The sequence below is a fragment of the Bombus pascuorum genome, chromosome 7, assembly GCF_905332965.1.
Source record: "Bombus pascuorum chromosome 7, iyBomPasc1.1, whole genome shotgun sequence".
NCBI classification, from domain to species: domain Eukaryota; kingdom Metazoa; phylum Arthropoda; class Insecta; order Hymenoptera; family Apidae; genus Bombus; species Bombus pascuorum.
The window spans coordinates 351,203-370,725 of NC_083494.1; the positions used below are offsets into that span (position 1 = coordinate 351,203).

At 34.7% G+C, this 19,523-nt stretch overlaps 1 protein-coding gene across 1 annotated transcript in view; it reads left to right on the plus strand.

Annotated features, from left to right (window-relative positions):
- The window catches only part of LOC132908983 (brain tumor protein), a 155,075-nt gene that overhangs the window by 952 nt on the left and 134,600 nt on the right, over nt 1-19,523 (plus strand). The gene's annotated exons all lie outside the window — the stretch shown is intronic.

A 19,523-nucleotide genomic window follows, 5' to 3' on the forward strand; every position in this document is an offset into this window, starting at 1 on the left:
AAACTTTATCGATTACAAGTTCATCGTAGAGCACTTTTATGGTATATGAAAATTTATATGGTTATTAATAAATTTAAATTAAGAAATTAATGTCGCCTTTGTAAAGGACAATTTATTCAAGTAAGAAAATTAATTTATTAACTATTCAAAAGTAGTCTCAGTTTGATAAGGTGAAATACAGGATTATAAGATATGACAGTGATATATAATGATATACAAAATATAATAACTATTGTTTCCTCAATTTTGCAATGACAAGTAGATTGATTGTCCCCTTTCATTCGATGTTCCTGACGAATATAACTAAATTATCATCAGGCCCCTTTATTCCACGTGTCCAATGATTCGTCGAAGTGACGATCGAAAGAGCACATGACGCAAAAAGATACTTCCTCGCCAAATAATGATTTATCGAAACAAAATGAGTTATTCGTGCATATAATAGACGCATCTTAACTTAATATTCCTCGTTACTTTTTATTTTCCCTTGCTATTAGCGAGTTGGATATTTTTCTTGTAAGAACTTAAATTTTTATTTTGATCGGTGAAGGAAACACACAAAAAAAAAAAAAAAAAAAAAAACAGCCAATTACGTAACCAACGTTAGCGTTAGTTTCATATCATAATCTTTTTCGTATCACTTGTTTGTCAAAACTTAAATTTCTATTTTAGTCGAGGAAGAAAATACAGAACGAGTAGTCAATTATGCAACTGACGTTAATGTTAATTTCATACCATTAACTTTGCTCACAAGACTAACGTTAATACTATATTTATACGTGTTATTGCGTGCAATGCTATTGATACTATTGTAAGTACACTATTCCCACTCCTTTCTGTAATCTAACGATATAATAGCCTGCTATGTACGTACTTTGCGCCAATAGAGATTTTATCAAAGGCACGCGATTTTATCTGTTCAAAGTTCCATTTTAAGTTACTGTTACCTAACAACGTGATACAAATTTCTAAGCGAAGAATGTACAAAAATAACTACTAAAAGTTAGAATATCTTATTGCTGAAAACGACATATAACACGAAAATTAATATAATACGAAATGTAATATGAGAAGCTCGAAAATTATATGAAATGGTTTTACTCTATACTTACTCTAAATTTTGGTCTTACTCTAAATTTCTCTACGCGTTTAAAATTATGTAAATATTGCTTTACGACATAATATAATATAAACCTTGCTAAATATGTCTATAAAAATAAACTTTTTACAGAGAATTAAAAAACTGTATCAAACGGTGTATAACAAAATATATAGTTCCATTTTAACAAATAAAGATCACCTGGAGATCTCGAAAACATCTTCAACACACCTACAAATTTGGTGATGATCATAAGACGCCCCCCTTGAAGCACAAATTTTATTTGAGACATTTTTTCGAATAACGTATAGTTTAGGGACCGATTAAAATGAGACACTCTGTAGAAATTAGGCGTATCAACGAATAACCCAAATTTTTCAGTGAATCTCAGAGTTTATTTCGTCAGAATTATTAATCGTCAGATCACTGACAAAGAATAACGTTCTGTGAAACTGCTTCATGACAACGTTAGACCATACACTGGTTCTGCAACAAAAGACACCATGAAGAGTCTTGATTGGGACATCTTGTAACGGCCAGTTTACTCGCTAATACAAAAATATCCTGACGATGAGATCTTGTCCAAAGACACGACATTTTTCCATGATGGAATTCATCTCTTGCCATACAGTAGCGTTCATTTTTGCGTGCGTCGCTATCGCCACCAATTCTTGGAAATAGGACCTCGGAATGAGTCTCGAGCACACCGAATGAGATAAAGCGTCGAATGAAACTTGACACGGATCCTCGTCGATTGTTCCGGTCGCATATCGATTGATGCTCGAGCCCGTGTTCCCACGTATCGGTATATCAGTATGTCACTCACACTCGCTCCTTTTCCTTGCTTTTGTTGTATTCGCAGAATATCACTTGCCCGAATAAGCGTCCCGATTTGGTCCCAACTGCGGATATTAAAATGGGCATTACTACAGACGACTTACAGTGGCAGAAAGCAACGGTGGATGTTCTGATCGAACATTTGGCCGTACTTTTTCTTTAAATAAGCTTTGAGTTTGACCGAAACGTTTGGCTTATTCGTTCGATAATTCGTAATAAACCACTGGCATTGTACAATTTTACTGAAAAATGAAATATCGTGAGGAGTCAAGATAGTATACAAAAGTGGGAATTTCGGTCACTTCTTCGATATCAAACGCTCTTTCAAGCACTTGTTGTACTTCCTAGAGACCATCGAGCCACTCAAGGTCAATTGATGCCTTTAACATAAGCTTCAAAGAGCGCGTTGGAGAAATGCTCTCTTCACGTACGGCACAGTGTTCGTTGGTTCGTTCGATTCGAAGTCGCTCTTTCTCGCAGCTTGGCCACTTTCATCCGGATGCATCTGGGAACGAGCTATTAATATATAAACCTTATTTCGGTCCGCAATGTGTTTACAAGTTCGAACTGCTCGTACGCGCGTTTAACGGAAGTGCGGTGAATCAGCTTGATATCCAGCCGAACCAAGCGTCCTGTGAACTGTGAAAGGCAAAATACTTTGACTAAAAACACGCAACGATATGTAAGATTCGGAAGAGCGAAATTGAAGTCACTTTTACATTATGCAAGTAGCTTTAAACGTAAAACAGATATCTTACTACATACAGGATGTCCACAAATTCTCCCCGTTTAAAGAAACTGACAAACGATAGATGATGTAAAATAAAAAATTGGAACATTTTCCTTGTTGTTTCTTATGTTCTGATTACGATGAGCGGCTTTGCTTTGACCCAAAGTCACTTAAAAGTAGCGTATTGAACTCGACTTTTCTTTGTTCCTTTTCTTTTTGTCATAATGGAACAAAAAATGGCACACCATTTTTAAATGGCGAGTGACAGAGCGACCTTCAAATAACCTCGGAAAGTTCGAACGAAAACTTTTTATTTGCATCATAATCTACGTTAAAAACAATAAAAAGAACGTTCTTATATTTTTTTCGTATCATCTAGTGGAGAGGTGGGATGAAAGGATCGATCTGTTGGCGACAATAGCTTTTTCACTCTGAAGCGCTATTCATGTATGTGCAATCGTATACAGACTCAAATCGTTATTGTTTCAAGCATAATAGTAACGCGCGATTGAATTTTTTTTTTTTTTTTGTTAGAAGTAAAATTTTTGATAGTTTGTCGAAACTTGTTGCGAAATACTTTTGTTAGCGACCAATTTCTTCGGTAATATTTATTTAAAAATGGTAACGCAAAATGTCTGGATCATGAAATATGTTTTCGTTAATTTTAATTAATGGAAGAACTATATTTTGCTTTTATTATCCCCCATCGAAGAATCAAATTAATTAAATAATGAAACGGGGCAACGGTATCGGATTTGCGTTTGATTAAATATCAGATAATAGAAAATGAAAGCTTTTTAAAAGTTTTTGTACCTCTACATTCGTTATTCATTTATACATGCTTAAAAAACTACGAGTTTCATTTTCACTGTTACTTACTATGAAAATGCAGAAAATATAAAAGAGTATAAAATTAATGCTTTTAAAACAATGCTCTTGTTTAAAATTCAAATGAAAAGTTGAAATTGTGATGTAAAATAAAAAGCTACTTATTTTTTGCCTCTTTTTAAAATAAATTGGACACACGAAGGAAGGCAGCGTTGGTAGCTCCACGATATTCATGCAGCCATCTCTAGCTCTTGATGTATCGCAGCTATCGTTCGTTAGCTTGGTCCTGAGAATACAAACACAAACCAAATTCTGCGTCGTCATCTAATTCCGATTCAGAACTGTCTTCCTTGTCAGTTTGCTCCATTTCCGAATGTCCATAAGATGCTTTTGTTTTCGACGACGTACCTCGTGTTAGGAACATCTTGGGTTCGGAAAAAGAAGTTAACTTGTTACGAGAACGGTTTTTTAATGATTCGTATAGACGATAACGCAATTAGTTGATAATACAAAGACTCGAAGCCAATAAAGAAAATGGTCAAATAATTTACTTTTAATGTTGCGCAAACCTTCTTTGTAAATGAATATAAAAACTCGCTACAGAAGAGAACATAATGGTATATTACTGAAACGATCGCGTTTAATTCGCGTAAATTAAAATCGCATGCGGACGATGTTGTCATTGGTTATAGTGGTTCTAAACCCTACTTCAGTGGCATTCCACTTCTTTGTAAAAATACAATGGAATTTCGTACGAAGCACGTGTCTCATATTCAGTGACGTTGCTCCACCGATCGCTTTTATCCAGAAATTATTATATTTCTACTATTATATTTATATCGATAAAATTTAGGAACATTAATACTTAAACATTTATAGCTAATAATGAAACAATTTGAAGTTCAGCCAAATTTAATATAGATAACGTCAAGATAGGATTAATAGTTTTAGTTTAATGAATATTAAAATAAGATTAAGAGCTTTGGACGAATATTGTTCGCAATACGGAAGAAAATCTCTTTCCATCGTTTAAACAGGATTTAGTCTCGTTTAACCACATGAAATAGTTTCTACCGCTTAGTGGATGAATGGTGCTTCAATTTTGTAATATATTTGTAGTTTATCCTTTCAACGACGACAATGTGTATGTGTGTAATAACGATGTTAATGATCTCTTCTGTAAGATAAATGCTATATAATTACATTTGGTCACATACTACATACTACCTTTGCGACGATAAAACTAATTAACCACCGCAACGAATTTTCAATGAACGTGACTCACGAAGGTAATACTCTCTAATGAACATAATTCTGACAATACTCGCGCGTAATTCTACAAAGTTATTAATAGTAACGTATCAAAGTAGATGTTGAAATTTTTTGATGTTTCAAATCTTTAATCGTTCCATTATGCAGCAATTTGTTTCAACTAAAAAATCAAAGCAACGTTTAAAAGTCTAATATTAACTCGACAAAATTATTCATTCAGCGAACAATGGCAATTAGCGAAGTTTCCGACGTATTGTGGTATTGTCACATCGTTGAGAATTTCGCCAAATAGATTACGATTTATAATTTTTGTAATTATGCTGGAAAGTTTTGAAACACCTGTTATAAGATAACTTTAGTCCGCCAAAATTTAATTCATAATAAATAATACGTTACTTGTAAAGAACTTGTCGAATAGTATTCCAAGATTCGTTATCGACGCTATATTTTTCAAGCAAAGATTAATATAAATAAATTTTAATAGCAGATGTTTAATTATTTATTTATTACGTTTAGGCGTGCGCTTGTTACTATCTCAAAAATGTATAAGCGACTTTAAAACGCTTAAAATTACTAAAATTCGTGTTGTTACTTGCTTATTTATAGCCTGTAAATGTACGAGGATAAATGTCTGCCAGTGTAGACTAAGCTTGACGTAGGATTCTGATTCCTGCATCGATACAAGTTGCTTCCGGTGTCGATTTGCCGATACCAAACTACATACATTGTACCATGCATCATGGAACCTAAAGTTTGATTCACACTAGCAATCATGGTACGGTCGGATCACGTCGAATCAGACACCGGTGAAAATCTCTTACATGTAACGTGATAGCATTCACAATAGGCGGATCGGTCAAGTTAAATGGAAATCTCTTGACCGATGCCTGATTTGACGTGATCTGACCGTGATCGCTATTCTGAACCGGGCTTTAGCAAGAATACCTCCGTAAAATCCTAGAGTTTGATTGATCGTGAATCGTACTTTCGACATTCAGCGTAAATCGGGCTTAAGTGTTGATGCATACATCGTAATATGTTTCAGCGCGTATAAGCAGCTTTAGTTTCAATGCACTTTTCACGAAATAGTACAATCTTTTATTATCTTCCTCCGCACATATATTTTTAATTACTGGAATAGTTATATACCACATTTAATTATTTACAATAGTAGAAATCTAATATAAGAGAAATTCAACTAATTAATAATAGCAATATATACGAATAAATTACATAAGCAGATGTACATGTATATAAAATATGTTATACGTGATATAATTATACGTGTGTCGTACAGATTGCATTAGCAAATTAGTAAGTTAATTTAATCTTGCTTTAGACCAATGTAAATATTTGCATTAAGCAGTTCTTTTAACATTTTCTTTTCAACTGGATTAAATCTAATTTATTTTTTTTTTATTTTTTTTTTTTTTGAATTATGTATGTAATTATTAATATAGTTAAGCAAGGAATTACGATGTATTAATTAAAAGGATAGTAGGCTATTCAAAATAATTAACGCAATTAAAAAACGCAACATAAAGTTCTAATGTAAAAAAAGATACTAACTGATAAAACTAAAACGTAATGAGCATAGTTTCAATGCACACGAAAAAGGAGGTCGAGTTTTATGCGCATATTTATTATTCTAAGTGCTTCTACGATGCTAAACTTTTCATGTTACTTAGTAAAATGTTTATAATCGTATATAACGTTGTACGAGTTACAAGTTACTGTATCTACACGCTCTCATCTCTTTTTATCGTTGTACTTAATTTACTGCTATATCATTACATTGATATCGAGTAGTTTATTAATAAGGGTTATTATAGTTCCTAGTTTCCAAACTATTTCGCAAAACCTCTAATCAACTATAATTTTATTCTCATAAGTGAAAGAAAAATTCTACGGTTATACAGCTGAGGCTTAATTTACGTTACTAACTTTATACTACTAATAACAATTAGGCATTAAGCTGCAGATTTAGTGTACGATATGTAAAGATTCTTTGAAGAAGCGAAGCACTTTAAGGTAAACAAAATTTCGGTTAAAATTATGTTATTATATTATTTCAATATAACAGTTATTGTTGCGTTGTAGCTAGACATTATTATTATTATTATTATTATTATTATTATTATTATTATTATTATTATTATTACTATTAGCCTGTTTTGTACGATTTCATATTTTTACCGACATAATTGAAGCGATAGAACTTCTATAAAAATTTATTTCACCCATTAACTCTATTATAGCATCTACTTCGCTTTTAATATTTTCGTATATCACATATACTTTTACGTACAATTTCTGCTTTTCGATTTTTCATAAATGCATGAAAATCCGCAGTTTAGTTATTATTACACGTTCCATTTATTACGTCATATTTGTAAAAATAAGAAAGGATAAGCGTAACCGAAAATAATTGGCAATGATATTGAAATCTGCATATATACATATAAAATATGATCGTAAAGAATACAATAACTAGATTTTCAATTAAGAAGGAACTAATTACGTTAACATCGATGAGAAAGTACTATGTAGGTACTTCTGGTAGTGTAGAGTAATTGATAAGAGGCTGGAGAGAAACGCAGTGTATGTCATTCGAGTTCGAAGGAAACGTTTCACGCGTATACATCGCAGCTTGAGTGCGGATGATGAAAACAGGCCTGACCAACGGCTCTCTGTTTGCAACATGGTAAAAGGTACGGAGAGCGTGGTTGCGTAATACCGCCTTATTGCTCGGCGAAGGAGAAAGTCGGCTTCACGACGTCTGCACGCTCTCTTATGTACTTATACACGCATACACACATACATGAACGTTCATCGTTCGTAAACCGGTCAGATCCGATAGAATCGGACTTACGGAGACCACGATAAAATGGCAAACATTGTGCAACATGCAAATTTCAAATTTCATTTTTCAATTAAATTTCTATCGTTCAGGTATTACAGAGAAGGTGATGTTTTTACCGTTTAACCAAAATTTTCTATCATCCGGAATGCTTCGAGCTTAACCATAACTTCATCTTTTTCGAAAGTTTAACATACAGAGCACAAAAGCGTAAATACCATGACACTGTTGAGGCAGTTGATCAAACTTTTAATCAATTAAATAGTTAATTAAACTTAGATACTACGTTAAATATCGTATCAAAGATCGCATCAAAATGCTCGCATATTTGTTTAAATATTATATCAAATGTGAATTGTATCGATATTATATCAATAATTATAATAACATGTTAATAAAATAAAAACAACACCCACGAAGCCTCCCTTCTTGCTAGTCGAGATCTCGATTATCCGAGATAGGTTCGTTCCTTCGTTCCACGTCACGTCGGATAATCGACTCTACTGTATTTGCAGCGCGACAACATCCTTCAAAAGTAGAACACGCTGAATCATATTCTTCACGCGTGTCTGAGATTCCCCCTCTAGGGAGAAATTTCCTGGCTGTCTGTACTTTTTACGAGCGCACGCTAACGAACAATTATTCAGAAAAGGACATAACGGCGACTTCGCATTATAATATACGGCATTTTTGGTTGTCAAAATTACCGATATTACGTACTTTGCGTTACCTTTATTCAAAAACGGCGAGATGAAGACTGAATATATTCAAACTTTCATTGTAGGGTACAAAGTTACTCGAGCTGTTGCAGATGCGTAATCGCAAAATATATTTCACAAGAGAACGTTCAAAATAACTTTTGCAAAATTACGATTATCATATTACATGGAAAGATTATCCATGAGAAACAAAAAGCACGTCGATTCGTTAAAATCGATGTATCAATCGCTACGTATATCGCGTTTAGTTACCCACACAGACAGAGAACGCTCTGTCGTGCCGTAATTACTAATTACTCTGTATTCAGTCTCTCGTGCAGACAATTATGAAAGCCGCCGTCATAGCACGAGAAAACTGCCCTTTCCCACGAAACTCACTCATTAGTAGATGCCTTTTCTCTGTTGACCGGAATTCTGGAATTTGTAGCTCTAGATTCGATCTTGTTACAGCAAAATATAGTGCCCGCCGACTGCCTTCAGACTTGCTCCACTCGATTCACGACAGTTTTAGCAGATCGCGATTACGATTAAATTATACACCGATGGACTGCTTCGTTTGCGTTCAATTTTTTCTGCCAGTTTTTAGTTAACCATGATGTTACCATATACCTACGGTGGATCACGAAATTATTCGAACAGTTGGAAACAGTTTTGTCCTATAAATCTTACACGCGACATTTCGAAATCTCATTAGCTCTAGAACGAGACGCGACTATCGGTGCGGTACTTGTAAAGTTTGCAACGAATCCGTAAATGTATATAAAAGTTGGAAAATATTTATCGGAAACGTATAGTTTGCAGAGATCGACAAAGTATTGGAACGATCAATTGCAGTCGAACCTTCGACATACGAACCAACCCTTTTTTAATATCATAAACATTTCAAAATAAGACGTAACTTTATCGTCACTTTCATTGTAATCTTCTTTCGAATATATTCCTCCACGTTACAAAACTTTTTCGTACAATGTATATCTAGATACTGGCATTCCTACGTTGCTGATTTATTATCATCGCTATACGCCAGAACATAGATATTTATTTTTCGATACCATTAGTCTTTTTACTTCTTCAAACACTTGAATAATCTTCAATTACGTTATTCCAAATACGTTGTTATTCTATGTATTATATATTCCAAAAATGTTATTCATAAAGCTGATATGTGCCGAAGCAGATCGTATTGGACATTTACTGTAGCCTTGTCGAAGGACGATACTTGTAAACACATTGGCACGTAACATCCGAAACAGTTCTTTTATTATTGATCTTGTACGATCTTGACAGTCATCGTATGGAACGTGGATGAATTTCTCTCGACACACGATTTCATATAATATAAAAAAGCGTACATGTTTCTTTTAAAAGTATTGCAAATATATAAAAAATGATGCACGCTATCGTATCGATTATAAAAAAAACTGTAAAACTTTTATTTTTTCCTAACGCATCCCATTTACAAGAAAAAGTTGGCTAATAATAGCGTGAATACCCCATATATATATTCGGATTGGTTTCAAATTTTTCTATTACAATCACGGTAGTCGTGTCTCGTTACGGTGCCAACAAAATATGAAAAGGTGGTTCGCGAACCACTGTGAATGACAAAGAACTTTAATTACGTATAAAAGGGTAAATTAACGAGTTATCGACGTTTTCGTTAACGTTTTACACAATCGGCAATCGTCGAAAACAAATACAGCCTGAAAAGAGGAAAAGTAAACTATTACTTAACGTCAGCTCATTTGTTGCATGTACACATCGTTTTCAGATTCTCGCGATAAAGAAGATTTTCACTTTCGAATTCACTTGGCGATACGAAACGCGCTGATAGGGTGCGAACCTTAATATTACTTTTATGCAAATATAAAAGGAGGGAAAACATTACTTTCTCGTATTAAATCGAGCTGAAATTATTCGAACGTATCATACTATCGCGAGTGAATCTCCGTACAACGCGTTTCTAAAGGAATTTAAATTACGTACATCTACATGTATACGATTATACAATTCGTGGGATAGTTAGTTAGTAAATTCAAGCAGACAACACAGACACTCGATCATCCTTTGAAAAATAAATATAAATAAGAATGCAAAAATAGTTATAAAAACTATGTACGTAGTATTTTCTCCTATGTAACATAATATTTATTTAATAAAAATTGGATGCTTTTCACTGTTTTTATTTCCTAGTTATTTTATTACAAACGTGTTTCAGTCGCATGACTTTTTTTTTTTATTGCAAAAGACTAAATGAAGTAAAATTTATTCGAGTTTCTCAATAAATGTAGCGAGCAGGTGTTTTAATAATTAATTTTTTAATCCAATCTCGTCAATTTCGTGTCAAAATTTTTCATTTAATCGAATAGCCTGGAAATGCATACGTTATTGTTATTGCTTCGTACGAATTCATAAAAAATTTAGTTGCCTGGCCACATGGTGATACGTTATTATTGTTATTACTAAATGAATTATTCTTATCCGATGTTTCATACATACCAAAAATGTTTGAATTATTGTTTTCAAAATTACATGAACCACATACTACAATGACGACTTGTAGCATGACTATGCGAGCATGAAATGTTCGCTTAAATTCTTTTCATTTTCCATGGGTATGAATTGTGTCGAAAAGTATGTTGCGTATTTGCAATGTATTTTCTATAATATTGGAGGCCGGTTTACGCTTTTTTATTTTATAAATTTTTTGTTTGAAATAGTATTGGAAGTTCTTTGGTATATTTTTTCACAGCGGTATAGCGAATAGTGAAAAAATTCATGTCATTTTCTCTTGCTTAAGCTTATTGATGGCTATTCTACGATCAAAACCACACATTACGTTAAAAGTCTTTTAAAAGCGTCGTTCCAGTGAACGTACTGGCCTCCTAAATACTACCTTAGCGATACTGGTCTTGAAAATGTAGAGTGAAAATGTAGGGTAGAGGAAATGTGTAAGGTTAGTTTCGCAAAATCTAAAACGAGAGTATTTTAGAAACAAGACATCGAAGATATTGTCTGTCGACGGTAAAGTGTGTCAATTCCAACGAAACGTAATGCCATTAATAGACCTATTACGATAAAAAGTAAAAGCATACATACTTATTTCGTCCGAATAAAGGTGACTCCATGTACTATGACCTAATAGTGATAATAATATGTATTCGTAACATTTTACGCTATTTATGTCTGCTATACATGTTGCTTCATAACACGTGGAACCAACCTCGATGCTTGGGAATACAAAAACAAGCAAAAGAATTCGTACAAACGCGTGTCCTGTCTGACCTTGTTTCGCAGCTATAGCCACATTTGTGTTTCGATAATTCGCAACTTTTTAGCTTCGTAGAAGTTGATGGAAATGGCTCGGTCTGCATTATGCGACGTACAGCTGGTCGCACATCGAAAGATGGCAAATTTTTTTGACGCTATTTCGACCACTTTCTACGAAGATAAGCTGTCGCGGATTATCGTGACACGAAAGTAGCTGTAACTTTGAAACAAGGTCAAATAGGACACACGTTTGTATGAACTTTTTTCATTGGCTCTGCGTCTCCTGTCCACTGCTGAAGTGGGTCGCGCATATTGTGAAACATCCTGTGTATTAGAAACGTTAATGTCGAGAAACGAAGTGAAACGAAAAGAAGTGCGCCAACATTTGTAGAAGTTGGTCGAAGAGAAAATTTCCGGGACGAAATTTCAGGCAATAGCGTCGGAGCGATGCAAGACACGTTTGAGTATACACAGTATATATAGTACATCGATGTTATAACCTAACAATGATGGTAGGTGTATACTCTGAATATTCTACGTTACATATGCCTCATACATTAGAGACGTTAATGTCCGAGAAACGAACTGAAAGAAAAGAAAGTGCGAAAAGATTTTTGGAAGCTGATCGAAGAGAAAATATCTGGGTCAAAATATCAGATGGCAAACTCAAGGGAATGTGGAACGAGAAGGTGTGAAAAGGGAAGAAGGAATGGTATAACCTAGTATATAACGACAGTATTTATTCGTAATGTTCCGCGTTATCTACGTCTGGCGTACATTAGAAGTGTTAATATATTGGAAAAACGAAAAGAAGCGCGAGAACATTTTTAGAAGTTGATCGAAGAGAAAATTTCCGGGTCGAAATGTCAGGCGGCATACTCGAGGGAATGCGATACACGTTTGCGCGTATGTAGTAATATGCAGCGTACCTACGTGTACATACCGTTCATTTCGCAAGTGTACGGTAATGCAGGCGTCGTGTCGGTGCATCCGAGAAGGAACAACCGGTTAGCTTTGTCTCAGCGATGTCTAGCGGGGCGGTCGTAATAGCTGCTGTTATAGCGCGTGACATAAGGCCGGGGCTGGCTTCGTCGTAAAGATTGCATTTTCTCATGAAAGCCGGATGAATCACGTCGTGAGAGTGAGCGCGCGCACACCGATCCACCTCTTCTGCTCTTCTTTCCTCCTCCGCTATTTTCCACTTCTCTTCTCTCAGCCTCATCTCGATCTTGTGATCCGAGCCGCCGCGTTTCGCTACAGAAAGTAATAAGATTTCGCTGTTGCCCTCACGAGCGCTCTTTCTCGACCAGAAATCGCTGGGTGTATCGTGAGAAAGAGACTACTACCGTTCTTTACGAAACGTCAAAGCGAATCCTCATAGTCTGCGACCAGTTTCAACGTGTCGTTCCTATTTCGTTGCTATTCAATCTAATTCTATCGTGCTAATTTATTTGCACTCGTATACGAAGCGTCTCGGTGGTCGGATCGATCAATTTCGATTCTTATAGCTTCAAGTATACCGATAATGACCAATTTTTTAAAAACAAATAAATTACCCTACTGTTGCGTCAGTATTTAGATACTTTCAAATTATCGCAAGCATGTATATGAAATATACTTCGTGTACTTCTAGTTCAATCTAATTTTCGCCTCTGATCTTCTCTCTTCATGATCTTCATAATATAGAGTTCGTTTATTGTTCATTTATTCATTTACTCGGCTATTGTTCGTCCGTCCATCGATACAAGAAGATGACATAGATAATAGCAAATTCCAAGGTAAATTAAATATAATCATATTTGCAACATCGTCCCTTTCCTCCGCTGTTCGATTTATGGAACTGATCGGCGTAGTTTCTGAACGAGTCATACGTTCATCCATCACGTAAATCAATTATACAGCATCTTGATTGAGCAACTTTCAAGCACGCAGATATCGTTCTACCCTTTCGAAAGCAAAATCTACCATCCAGTATTTACATTACAACTATCGCATATCTGCTTTAACACTTTCACAACGAGTATCGCGTATGCGATTTAGCTGCCAGTGACTATAATAGCGTACGAGCTACATGAAAATTATTGTAAAATAAAATGCGGAACATTGAGAAAAAGTAGAGGCGCGGTAAAATGATTAAAAAATATAAAGTTAAACGAAAACCCAATAGAATTTCGTAGAAAGAAGAAGAAACTTTTACACAAAATATCACGTACCAAACAAGGCTGCATTTTTATTAAAAATTTCATGTTTCAATTGTAAACGTGAGAGAAAGGTGAAAAATATTACGCATTATTTTCGAGCAAGTAAAAAATTCGAATGTTACGTAGCCTCGTCTTCTTTAAGCGTTCTTTTATCAGGTTCAATGTTTCATTTTCATAACCAAGTCAAATTTTTATAATCATACGAAAGTACTACCAAGTGATACAAAATTTACTATATTTAATCAATTAGTATGTAAACGCTATAATAAATACAATGGTGCGCCAACGCCCTTTATGACCACTGTAGTTGAAGATTTTGATTGCATTTATTTAATAGCAGTTATAACTTCAATACCGATTAATAATAATTATACCAAATAATATGTGTAGTTTCTAGGAGAAATAAAACATAACTTACGATGCGGCAATGTCGCAGAAGCAATAAATGCAAATTTTTAACGAGTTTAATCGTTGTTCAATGGTTGCAGTTTCTTCTATTTTTGAACTTTCGCTCGGGAATTTGGAACACGTCATAATTTCAAAAGAAATGGCTTACTTATGTAAAAAATATTTGTTTGATATTATCGTTTCTTTTTATCTTATTATTATCGTTCTCGTGTTAGGCTTTCGCCCATTGCAAGCGAGATACTATTCTAATTAAAAAAGTACATAAAAAGCATATAGGTAGATATTTGATATGGTCGAAAAATTCATAAAATGGTTTTTTACTGTCGTCTCAGCAACTGTGCGGCGACCTGGTTGAGGAAATGCAGGTTATAGTCTTATCTATAAAGAGATTAAATTTCACGATCCAGCGATAAGCCGCTCGCTTATGGTAATGTCTTTAGTATGCCCATGTTTCTTCCGGCTGTCACACGTCTAGAAAACGCTTGGTGATCTTTTTAAAAACTAACGCATTAATGCGAAATTTCTCGTAAAACTCGGAAGAGAGATGTTCGAAAAAGTCGAAGTGGCTGACATGCTAGAAGAAGCACACGGACAGAATGCTGTGAAGCCACCGACTATTTACAAATGGGTGAAAGGTTTCAAGAAGGAAGAGAAAACGTGGCAGATCAACACCGTGTAATGCTATTAATCTCGTTTTAAATTTTCTACAGTTTTTGCGGATTAGTATTATTCTGCAAATTCAGTTTCAGTATCGTCCGTATCGAAGTGAAAACGTTCTACATCGAAGACGTCTATATCTTTGACAATTCTATCGTTACAGTTCAAATTGTCGTAAAGATTTAAACAATCCGCTGGAACGAGGTGCCTGGTTTCTTGTAAATTTCTAAGTCTGCGTCTGATATAGGGTTACCATTTGGCTATGACATCGACAGAAAACGAACATCGCTGAAAATGTCAGCAACGTTAAAATATTTGCTCGATGAAAATCATTATCGATAAAGTTGCAAAGAATTTATTTTTAAATTCTGTCATACAAAACGTTCTTTTCGTATGAGAACGCGGTCGATGAGAGACAAAGTTGTTCTTGGATGGAAAGATAATTAAAATAATTTGTATACATCTCATCATCGTTGCGCTATTCGTCATCTGGTATGGAACGTAATAAGGTTCCGTTGTTATAAGCGATACTTTAGCGAATGGTATCCTGAGGAAAGAGTTGCCAGTATATTGAAATTAGCTTCTCAAGGAAACAGTAAACTGACCTTATTTCGTGAATTCTTTTCTTCGGGGCAAAATCGAAAGCTACAAAGCGAAGATACACTTTCAGCGAAACAACTTCTTTGTTAACTTTCCAAGTTAATTCGTACGAAATGGGTTTTCTGATTCAGCAGTCATTCCGTATGTCAGCCAATTATATAAGTATTACGTGCATTGACATACAATAGCAATTGTACAAACTTATTATATACGTATATCAAAGCAAGACTAACGAGTCTGCCACACTTTTATACTATGTCACAGTATCGATGTATTATTTTGTCGACACTGAAATCAAATATAAATTTTCGTGAAGTAAATTCGTAATATTCGTAACCTTATATGTGTATTCCATTCGTTGATTTTCTTGAATCATTTGAGTATGAATGTAACTTGAGTACGAAGGAATATATAAAAACTTATAAAAGAAAGAAATGGATTTGTTCTTTATTAAATCAATTTACCAATTAGAGAATTTTCATAAAACTTTTACGCGACTTAGCCTTGAAGCGAGTAATACAAATTTGTTTAACGACAAAATTACAATCTGTGAATATCGCGAGAAGCAAATTCCTTAGGCAGCTACGTCTCACGATGCATAAAGTGAATCGAGGAACAGACGATAAATTGAAATGATTCATTTCCATCAGATAGTAGGATACGTCCCTTCGTGGTTACTGCCAGCGCAAATTCCACAGTACTTACTAATACGATTTACAATTAGAAGAAAATTTCTCATAAGATAAGCACAGCTGTACAAGAAGCAAGCAATTGCTTTTAAGCTATTTCGTAGAGTCTAAGCAAATATTTACGAATATTCGTACGAATGTACGTGCAGACAAGATGCACACTATGACGAGATGTAAAATGTTTATTTCAAATCAAGAGGAATTCCTCGAGGATGGAACGAAGCGTATAGAAATGCGAAAATTTTTATTTGGAATATTTAACCCTCGGTAACTGCATACCGCCTCCTTTTCCACCAGTAATTTTAAGTAATTTTTCATTTTCTCCGTACTTGTGTGTAAATCTTGCTCTGCTTAAAAAAGTTAAGGCAACCTGTAACAATAAAAACAATTAGACGATATTCTAGAAACTTGGAAGAGTATTCAAGAGTTTTGAGGGATTTTGTAAACCGCAAAAACCTAAAGGAAACTGTATAGATTTAAACGACTCGGTACGTAGACGACGTCAGCAGAAAAGTAAGGCTGCAGCCGGAGGACTAATTAACTTACTAAATATAAGATGAACGCAAACGTAATTAAACACGATAAATATAATAATTCATTCAACACGATAAATAAATATTTTCATAATAATATTGCAAGGATTATCGTTTCTATCATGGGAGAAATTTTTCCTTCCAATTTCGAGTTACGTGTATTTCCCCTCGTTTTCTCTCTGTTTTCTGCTGCTCTGTACTTTATTTCAAAAGTACGATTAACTAACATTAACACCTGAAAATGTTACTTCGCTGTAATTAAAATTTCATGTAAATGTTGCTCAGCAAAGTTGCACGGTTGTATAAGGATCAACGTGTAGAACGATACTTTTATTGAAATAAAAATGTTAACTTTGTTCTTTTACACCGGGAAGCTGGCTGTACTCGGTTAGAGAACGGATTTTGCACCAGCGCGGTTCTTGTCTCTTAAAATTTCCTACGAAAATAATTATAACTAAAAATAACAGTGACGATCTCCCAGAAACCATTTACGACTCTCTTGGGGGTCGTAACCCATGGGTTAGTGGTTCAAGGTTTGTTCTTCGTACAAGTTGAACCTCATATATTTTAGACGTTACTTATATATACGATTCGTAGACAGCAGCATAAATATAATTCATAAACAAACAAGGAAGTGTGTACTTTGCGGTACGTCGTATATCTTAATCGTAAAATAATGATTTACTTGTAAATCATCCGACAAACAAGGAAAAATGTACTCTCGACAAAGTTCGTGTTTAAAGTTATCATCTACGAAAAATGTTGATACGGGAAATTTGACCTGTTGGACATTCGCTAAGATGTTCTAGCTCTAAATTATCTGCGCGTGACTCACCAATAGCGACGACTGGATGTTTGCTTTCTAATTTTCGTCTAATCTGGTCAGCGATCTGCGAGGACAACCGATTAGTACGTTGTGCGAGTCGTTTCTTACGTTTCATTGCATTTGTCTTAATTTCCTTTTCAACAGTTGATATTTTTAGATCTTTCCGTAGGTCTTCGTTCCTGATGTGCCGCAGGGCAACCGTTCCGAGTAGAATCGATTGCAGTGATTTAAATTTAGCGACTTTAACCCTTTGCCGCTGTTCTCCACAGGGCTAATGACCACGATAAATGATTCACATTTTCGTAGAATAAGCAACACGATGTTTAACTCGTCTCCTCTTATACAAGACAACAAATACAGAGATAGTACTGTGTCTAAATATTAATGTGACTAACTGTATATGTCATGAGATTAGTAAGCGAGCAACAGTTGTACTACAAAGCTGTGTAATTATAGTTGTTTCGAAATGAAGATATATGTGTACTAGCATGACGTATCTCGCAATTACCATTAGAACTACAACGCCGGTCAAAACCATTGGTTCTACAATTTTATAAATGTGCCAACCCTCGTTTAGAAATTATGACCCCACACGGATTAAAAATATTAAGAATGTACTACATAACACGGAATTACATAACATGAAATTTCTTTCGTAAGAAAATGATAAATCAATAAACATAAAAATATTCTATCGTTACGTATTTCTTAAAGACTGGTCATCTTGATTCGTTTTGATCTAAATAGCCTTTGTCTCGACTGTCGGTAGTTGCAGTATTAGCAATACTAAGCAGCTTTATTCGCCGATACGGTTTTTCTTAGAACATTGGAGTTTGAAGCTCGTTGAAAAACATAAACAAGAGAACACCTGTGTAGGAAAGAAAATATGACGAATATAAGCAGGTTTTACGCAGCATTTTCGTTTTACATTCACTCAAATACTATTAAGTTTATATTAGATTGTCCGAGAAGTGTCTTTTCTTTACAGACACGTCTTTTACAACGACGCATCTTTATACGAACATGAAACCTAATCTGTCGAACGTTGTGATCTTAATTTCGATGAAACAAAATGGATCATACGTAATGCGATAAAATAATATAAAACGAAAAATGTTTTGCATCCGTTATTTCCTTCTAAAACGAAAGAAACTTTTCGGACGACCTAGTAGAAGGCTTAAAATGAGAGACGTTGCTTTACGCTTAATCTCCGTACTTTCTACGTCTATGGATCTATCTTGCTAAAATTTAGCTGGAGAATAGATTAACCGATCTAAAAAAATCTCTAAACTTTAATACCTCTTGACGTCTTCATATCTCCGACGTCGTCGACTCCTTTTATAGTCGTTCGTCTATTAAAATCAGATATCCGACGGTAATTAAAAATCCATTAATCCAGGTTGTTCGCGTGCAAGAAATCCTAGATGGGAAGAATAAAACGCCACGTGACTCGCTACTAAATGGCAGATTCGAAACGCTTGAAATTGCTATATGATTTGTTAATTGACCATGAGAGAATCGAATTAACTCGTCGTAGTTGCCAATGTTTCTTTTATAATAGTTTATTTACGTCGATATGTCGAATTTTTTACATTTGTTATATTTGAAAATATTTTTCGAACATATACTGGATACATAATTGTTGTTGGCAATACATTACTATCCTGATTCAAAAACAAGTCTCGTATCGTCGAAAACGAAAACACATCATAAATTTTTGCGGACGGAAAATCGCCACGTGTTTTCCCCGCTGGACAAAAAAGTACGTGTAAAAAAAGCACGCATGTCATTGCCTAGGCAATATTGCAAACTTTTTTGCGTTATATATACTCTACGACATCGAGTGTACGCTGGTCAATATAGTAAAACTGTTTTCGTAATGAGTTGGAATCGATGTGAGTTGCTTAACAAGTGACTGCCACGGAAACCAATATATTTTCCCCTGAGAGCCAAAATATATTGAAAAATACTACACCATAACGTTCAATTTTTGC